The sequence below is a fragment of the Vombatus ursinus genome, unplaced genomic scaffold (genome assembly GCF_900497805.2).
Source record: "Vombatus ursinus unplaced genomic scaffold, bare-nosed wombat genome assembly UNPS02014821.1, whole genome shotgun sequence".
NCBI lineage: Eukaryota > Metazoa > Chordata > Mammalia > Diprotodontia > Vombatidae > Vombatus > Vombatus ursinus.
The window spans coordinates 33,046,794-33,054,800 of NW_020954599.1; the positions used below are offsets into that span (position 1 = coordinate 33,046,794).

The window sequence follows — 8,007 nt, forward strand, 5'->3', positions numbered from 1 at the left end:
TTTCCCCTAGAAGTAACTTCCTTTTGAGATGCTTTTACACATATTTTTACATTTGTTGATTCATTGAATGAATAAATACTGATATTTAATGTGTAACTGATTCCTGATATTGAGGCTAATATAGGAAACATCCATTGGTGCCCAGTTGGGAAGTGCTTATCTTTGGAGAAAAAGAAATTATCGATTTTTTTTAAAAGAATAAATTTTTATTGCCACCTTTATTTTTATGTCATGTATATTTCTCACTATCTTTCTCAGCCCTTGCTAGAGAGCCATCCCTAATGATAAAGAATGAAAAAAGAGGAGAAAAAAGTTGAGCACGACTAACTAGCATATTGAATAAGTCTGATGTTATATGCAGTGCTCCATATCCATGGTCTACCACCTCTGTATCTTCTCATATTTCTTCTTTCCTTCACTGGTCCTTTTTTTTCTTTTTTAAACAATTAGCATTTATTATCCCTCCCTCCCACTGTTACCCTCACCACCCTCAGTTGAAAAACAAATGGATGAATTGATGAAACATTTTTAGCCTATGGTTTTCTTTCTTGTCTTTTTCTCCCTGTTTAGATATCAAGACCATATTTGTATAATAGAAAAAGATTTGAAGGGTGCCTTTGCCTATTCTTACACATAGTTTTTGTAATGTTGAAATTAATTGTCTTTGAATATTTGAAAGACTTCACTTTTAAATCCATCTGGTCTTGGGTGTTCTTTTTTCCCTTTTAGAGTTCATTTATGAGTTGTTCAGTTTCTTTGCCTGATACTGGGTTGCTTAAATAGTCTATTTCTTATTTTGTTAATCTAGGTGTTTAATATTTTTGTAAATATTCACCCATTTCCTCTAGGTTGATAACTTTTTTTTTAAACATAAAATTTGGCAAAGTACTTTCTGACAGTTTCCTTTATTCTCCATTTGTCACAAATTGTCTGCTATTACTTTTAATAACTTTATTAGTTTTTGCAAAAACACCACATCCTTCTCTTATCAATCCAATGGGGAGCAGGGGGCAGTGCTTTTAATTTTACTAATGTCTGTTTTTCTGACTTCATACTTTGTTGGTTAGCTATATTTTTCTTGTTGCTTTTGAACAGATAGACTTCTTCCTTATTGTGAGTTCCTCATGCACTACAAGTGCATAGGCTGAGGTTTGCCAGTGTGCCTTGGAAAGCCCAAGTAACAAATTTTAGTACTTTAATTCCCATTCTTGGAACCCTCAACCTTACCCTTTAACGGCTTATTTGACCTAGTCTACAATTTTCTTTTTAAAATAAAATTTAAAAAATTTTTTCAAATGAAGATGTTTTAGTTCACACCCAGCTCCCCACACTCCCTTTGAAAAGCAAGAAAAACAAAATCGTCTGTTATAAACATGTGTAGCCAAGTAAAATTCCCACATTAGCCATGTCTCCCCAAAATAGGTCTCAATGTGCACGGTGCTGAGTCCATCACCTCTCTATCAACAGGTGATAGTCTATTTGATCAGAGTTCCAAACACTTTCATAGTTAATTGTCTTTACAGTATTTTTGTTATTGAATGTATCAGAGGTCAGCAAACTTTTTCTATAAAGGGCCGGATAGTAGTAATAACTCTTAGGTTTTGTTGGCCAAGAAGCAAAATTAAGGATATTATGCAGTTATTAAGTTTCATTTTTTATTGTTGAAATTCAAAATGTAGTAATAATAATCTAATACAATTTTTTTGTAATTTAGGGTCTACTAATCAGAAGAATGGAATTCTTTTTTGGGGAGAGGGGGAGGATATAACATTTTGCCTAATTGGGGTTCAGAAGTTCTCTGTCATCAAAATTGATTGCAAATGTTCATCTGTTGATGCTGATTTATTTCATCTTTGAAAATGTTTTTTTCACAGAGATAGCTGCTGCCAAATACTGATAACCATTCATGTGCACATGATTTTAATAGGTCATATTTATTGCTTAAAAGGCATTTATAAAATTCTATTAGATCCTTTTCTTGATATTTGTCCTTTAGCATGTCATTACATTACAGTTTAATCACTTCCAATTAAAGGTTAGGTAGGAGCTCCTCAGTTGCACAGTTAAATGGATTTTAAAATATGGAAATTTCCTTTGCACTTGTATTGAAGTCTGAGAAACACTTCTGCAACTATAGTTTGGAAACCATATCTGCTGCAAATTTGTGTTGGAATGGAGAGCTCACTTCTTGTTTTAACTTTTGATAGCACTGGAAAGGATATGTACATAAAGCAGCTTGACCGTACTTGTGATTGAAACAATATGAGTTGTCACCAAATTGACTTTTCTATAGTATAAGTTTCACATATAAACACTGTTCTGCCTGTGCAATTTTAGCTTGAATTAAGAAATATTATCAAGTCTACAGTAGAAGCTAATTTCCAAAGATGCTCAGTGTTCAGTAATAGCTGTTAAGAGTCATTCTCAGTCAGAAAAATTTCATTCTATGGCCTGAGCTCAAAAAATTGTAATAAAACTTTTTTCTTCTTCTTCTTTTGACATTATTGGTATGCAGTATTAATTTTAAAAAAAGGTTATGGTACCATGATATGCACAACATTTATTAAAAAAAAAAAACTTGGGAATTATAGCTACATCATTGTGATATGTAGTGTGCTTGAGCAGGGATGTCAAGTGATAAGAGTACCACATACCGTGTCTTGTCACAACTGCTCTAAAGCAGCCATAGACAATACACAAACAAATAAGCATGACTGTGTTTCAAGAAGATTTAATTTAAAAATGTAAACATTCTTAGCTCAGGGGCCATACAAAAACAGGTGGTAACTATATGGAATTTACAACAAAGAATATTTTATCTTTTATTTGTAAATTATGTGCTACCCATCCCTGGCCAATCCCTAATCCTTGGTGTCCAGAGACCCCCTCGGTCTCCCTGTGCCAACCTAAGCTGGAAATATGATTCACTGTGATTTTTTCCCTGGATTTCCCAATTACCACCCAGTCTGGTTCATAGATCTTTGTGGAGGTTTGTTGGGAGGAGCTCAGCTATTTTTCTTCCTGCTTCTTTGCCTTCTTAGCTCCCTAGACTATTTTCTCTAAATGAGCCTCCTTGTCCTATTATTAGTTGAGTTTAGAATTCCAACAGAACTGTCTTTGAAGCAGCAGAGATCCAATGGGGGAAATTTTGGGTTCCCTTTGAAATAAAATCCAAAGGAAACTTGCCTGGTCTTCCAACACGCCAATAGTACATGGACCCCTAGAAAACTTTTGGCAAATCTTATGTAAGAAAAGGACACCTAGAAAATGTTGTCAACACCCCAATTGAATGATTTTTTACACTAGGGACTCACATTAGTGTTTTCATTTGGGACAGTTGGTTTCTTATCAGAGAATGAGGAGGTGACTTCAGGTTTTCCCAAAGCTTTAAGATTGAGGTAAGGACTAAGCTTTCCTGAGACAGGAAGTATGACTTTACTTTTCTTTCAATCTGTTCAGTGATTAGACCTGATCTGTTAGCATGGGTCCAGAGCAAAAGGGAACCCCTACTAGATAAGGGAGAAGTTGAAATATCCCTATCAGTAAGCAGTAATTTTTGGTAAAATCTAACTCTATGAAATATTCTCCACTGAATATGCAAACCTTCTATTTGAGGAAAATTGTGATTTTTGCCTGTACATGTGGAATTTTATGTGGTCATTCTATAGTGCCCATTTTAAGACTTTTCCAAGTATAGCACTGGGAAAGCAAGTTAAAGGATAATGCTGCCTCCGCAGGATTCCAGAGGACTTTTCCCGAATTGGGAACATGTTCTGTGTCCTTGTGTACAAAGTGCACCACACCCAAACTAAGGATGGCAGATTTTTCAAATGGAAAAAATGTCTTGGAGCAGATGTCAGACTCACTGCAACTATGTAGAGCAACCCAGATTAAAAATGCAAATGGGAAATGTTTAACAAAATAAATAAACATGAAATACAATATAGATAATGTTTATTTATGGTTTTCTAGTTCAATATGTGGCTTTGCAGGTATGTGTTTCTATTTGAGTTTGACACCATTGTCATGGAAGACTAGTGTTCTTGCAGAGTATGGTTAGCTGATGTACCTGTAGGGAGACTTGGGAGCTTTCCTACTCCTTCTGTAACTGCTTCTCTATATGGTGGACCACTTTGATTGGCTACAGTGGTAGAGCTGGGCCTGGCAGACATTCAAAAAGGCCCCATTCGGCCCAGTCATCTCCCTCTTTCTCTTTCTCTCTCTCTCTGGGTTCTAGCTCTTCTTTTGGGCAGAGGTTTCTTTCCTTTGTCTCTCTCACAGCCTAAGTTTTGAGGTCCAGGCACTTTAGAGAAGGCTTGCTTCTCTTTTCTTCAGAAGCTCCTCTTGTTGCCTGAAGGTAACTCATTTCAGTTAAGACTTTTTCACCTGCTGTACTGCTTTGAAATTCTTATGTAGATGAGGAACTGGGGACTCTGGAATGAAAGCAGTCTTCGGCACTTTCATTGTCTTGCTGGCCTCTTTGTAATTAAAGTATTCACACCTCCCACCCTTTCTAGGACGAGGAATGCCTAATTTTCTTCTAAACCTTTCCCCTTTATTTTCCATTTTTCTGTCTTTTAGCCTTTCTGAAACTCCTCCTTTTGCTGAAGTCTTACTGAAGTACTTTTACACATGTATTTATAAAAGGAAGGTTCACAAAGTACTTTGCTCACAATTCCACAACTTACTGTGGTGTGGTAGGGGACATAATGATGTACTGGAAAGCATATTGGGACACAATTTTTGCATTCTAGCCCCAGCTACTACTGCTAACAGGTGGGAAGTTGACTTGGACAAATGACTTCACACTTTTGGGCCTCAGTTACCTCCCTTATAAACAAAGGCATTGCACTGATATATAAGGTCCCCTTCTATCTTTAACATTCTTTTGATTTTATGACTTGGCTCTTTTCTCAGTATCTCTATTTTCATCTCCTTTAAGGGTAAGATGAGGAAGGAAGAAAACCAGTACAGGGAAGAAAAACTTCACTGACTTTAGTTTTGCTTAGAATTGGTACTGTTAATTTTCACCTGTAGGTAGACGAAATCACTTCTTCACAGAAATCTTTTTAAATTTGAATTTAAACATACACACACACACACACACACAAACACACAAAAGAACATTTCCATATGCACAGCACAACACAAAAAAAGGGGATTGCATATGAAACAATCTCATTTTATACTGCTTGCTTTAAAAAAAAGTATATTAGCAAAGCATTAATTTCTACACGTCTTCCTTATCTGTGTTTTCTTCTGAACTTTCTTTTGGTCCCTTCCATGCATTTTAAAACGTGTTTCAATAGCCCTCTTTTTTTGGCTGTACTATTGCTAACCAATCCCACATCTCCCCCCAACCCCTTCCACCTATTAAAAACCAAGATAAAAAATTTTTAAAAGCACTTATAATAAGTAATACTTAAATAAAAATAATCTACACAGTGGCCATGTATAAAAATGTATTTCTTAATTCCATCATCTCTCCATTAGGAAGTTATACTATGCTTTATCATAGGCCCTCTGGAGATATGACTTATTGTTGTATTAATGGGTTAAAATCTATCTTTTTTTTTCTCACACTACTCAGGATTCACTGATATCTTTTTCCAACATTTTTTATGGTGCAATAATGTTGCGTTACATTCATGTACCATAGTTCAGCCATTCCCCAATTGATGGGCACCCATTTAAATTTTAATTCCTCCCTTTCAGATGAGGAAGTTTGTTTCACTTATGACCATTTCCTCCCAAGTATTATCACCTGATTCATCTCATGGTGTCCCTCCTTTCCTCCATTTTTGCATAGTCTTCTCATCTACCCTAATTATAAGAAATAGCAAGTTCCTTCTTCCTCATTTTTACACTACTGTATTCCTTGTACTTTATTCTTCTTCTAAGACCCTCAGAACAAAACTAATCTATCCCCAGTTCTGTTTTCCTTATTTAATTCTCTCATTACCCTTTGAAGACACTAAAGTTCTTAAAGGACGTTTATTTCTTCTCCTTTTAGAATGTCAGCCCTTTATCATCATACATCTTCTAATTGCTCAAGTAAATTTGCATTTTTAGGCTTCTCTTGGCTCTCCATTGCTTGGGAGCACAGACAGCTAGTTCTGCGCAATAAAATCTCCCAAGTGAATGTTGGTAAACCTGCTGCAGGGCATGAGTAAGGCCCAGCTTTCCATTTCAGAGTATATGCAAATTTAGCAGATTTAAGGAGTTTGACAATTAAGGGAATTGCTCATCACTAAACAGTTTGTCACTTTCTCATCATCCTATCAAAGGTGGTAGGGCCATCTCCAGTTGTCCTGATGTGTATCTCATCACTGGACCCAGATGGCTCCAGAGGAAAAAGTGAGGCTGGTGTCTTTGCACAGCCCTTCCTCACTTCAGTCCAATTCACTTGCATGTCATGTCTTCACCTCCCTGATGTTATGGTCCTGGTGAAGAACTAAGGACAAACTATTCAGTAACTATTTTCTGTCTGCTAGCAGAGTTGCAAAAGGGGCCTTTTGATTGGCTATTGAGCCAGAACTGGGAGTGTATATGAAAGGCATTGACTGCCCAAATCAAGCACTCTCCATGGCTTTTTTTTTTTATTGAGGAGGACACACTGCTGTGGTCTTCCAGGTGGCAGAGCACCAGGAAAGTGCATGACTTATGCCAGGATGGGACCACCTACTGTTTGTTTCTTTCCTTTAGTACAATGCATTGAAAGGTAGGAAGGAGGGAACCATCAGAAGTTGGAGTTCATACTGAAGTTTACTGGCAGCTAAGCTCAGTGTGCCAGTGCATCCCTAAGGAGTTGCCTACTTGACCCAGAACAAAAGTGAATCAGCCCAGCAGCCAAGATATTGTTTTCTTCAAGCAATGACGCCATTTTGTTCACTGGCTATGCCAAATTTGGGAAGGAATGTAGTGGATCAAATGCATCTAGTCTCCCCAGGAACTGATATAGTATAGGAGAGAGTGTGCCCTTGGTTCAGGGGAGATTTTTAATTTTAGTTCATACTACGTTCTTTGTAAAAGTTAATACTAATTAAATTATATTGGAGTGTTAATCACCGGGTCATTCGGTGGTATAGAGGAGACTCTGTGACCCTGATACTTGGTATACTTCATTAAATACACGAGATATTTTATTATGGTCACATAAGCTGTTACATGAATAACTGAAATCAAGCCATTCTTTTTTTTTCCCCACCCTATTTTTTCCATATTCATAATTAGGTGACAAGAAAGGATTTTCTGTGAAGAACTCTGATTCTACCCTATCAGACAAAAGCTGGCTAGCTCTGAAGAGAAGAGCCCAGAAAGTAGTGACAACATCCAGAGGATTGATATCGAGACCAGCAGAGCAACATGTCACTGGAGACTCTGCTAAGAACAGAAGAGCTCAACATGTTTATAGATACTATACCATTGTACATAACACCATGAGAGGTGTGAGGTGACTCATCCTTCATATCCCTATTTGTGAGCACCACATACATGATTCCCATGCAAGCTCACTTTCCCCAATGATAACATGTAAAGTTGTGGGAAAGTATACCCATATTTATGGGAGGAAATACAGAAAATATATGCAGAATTAAGTAATGACAATGTAATAAACCACCAAAGAACAATCAAAAGTCAAAGCTGCAAAATTACGAAGAACAAACAGTGAAGTGATATGAGAAGGCACAGCTACCCCACTCCTTTGCAGAGATGGAAGGTACACAGGTGTAGACCATTCTTCTTTACTATGCTATTTCATTAAATACCTTTGCTATAACCAGTTTTGTCCTATGGATGACTATAGAAAGAATAAACACTTTGCTGGGGGCTATCATTTTAAGGCAGGTAAATGGTTCAGTGGATAGAGCACTGAGTCAAGAAGACCTGAGTCTAAATCCAGTCTCAGACACTTACTAGTTGTGTGACCCTGGGCAAGTCAAACCTTTACCTTAATCCACTAGAGAAAGAAATGGCAAATCACTCTAGTATCATTTACCAAGAAAA

The 8,007-nt window shown here is 36.9% G+C and overlaps 1 long non-coding RNA gene across 1 annotated transcript in view; it reads left to right on the plus strand.

The window, feature by feature from the left end:
• Positions 1-7,783, plus strand: part of LOC114024538 — a 34,076-nt gene extending 26,293 nt beyond the window's left edge. Inside the window, exon 3 of the long non-coding RNA XR_003566913.1 lies at positions 7,234-7,783. This is a non-coding gene — a long non-coding RNA (uncharacterized LOC114024538). The remainder of the gene's footprint in view (positions 1-7,233) is intronic.
• The last annotated feature ends 224 nt before the right edge of the window (positions 7,784-8,007 follow it).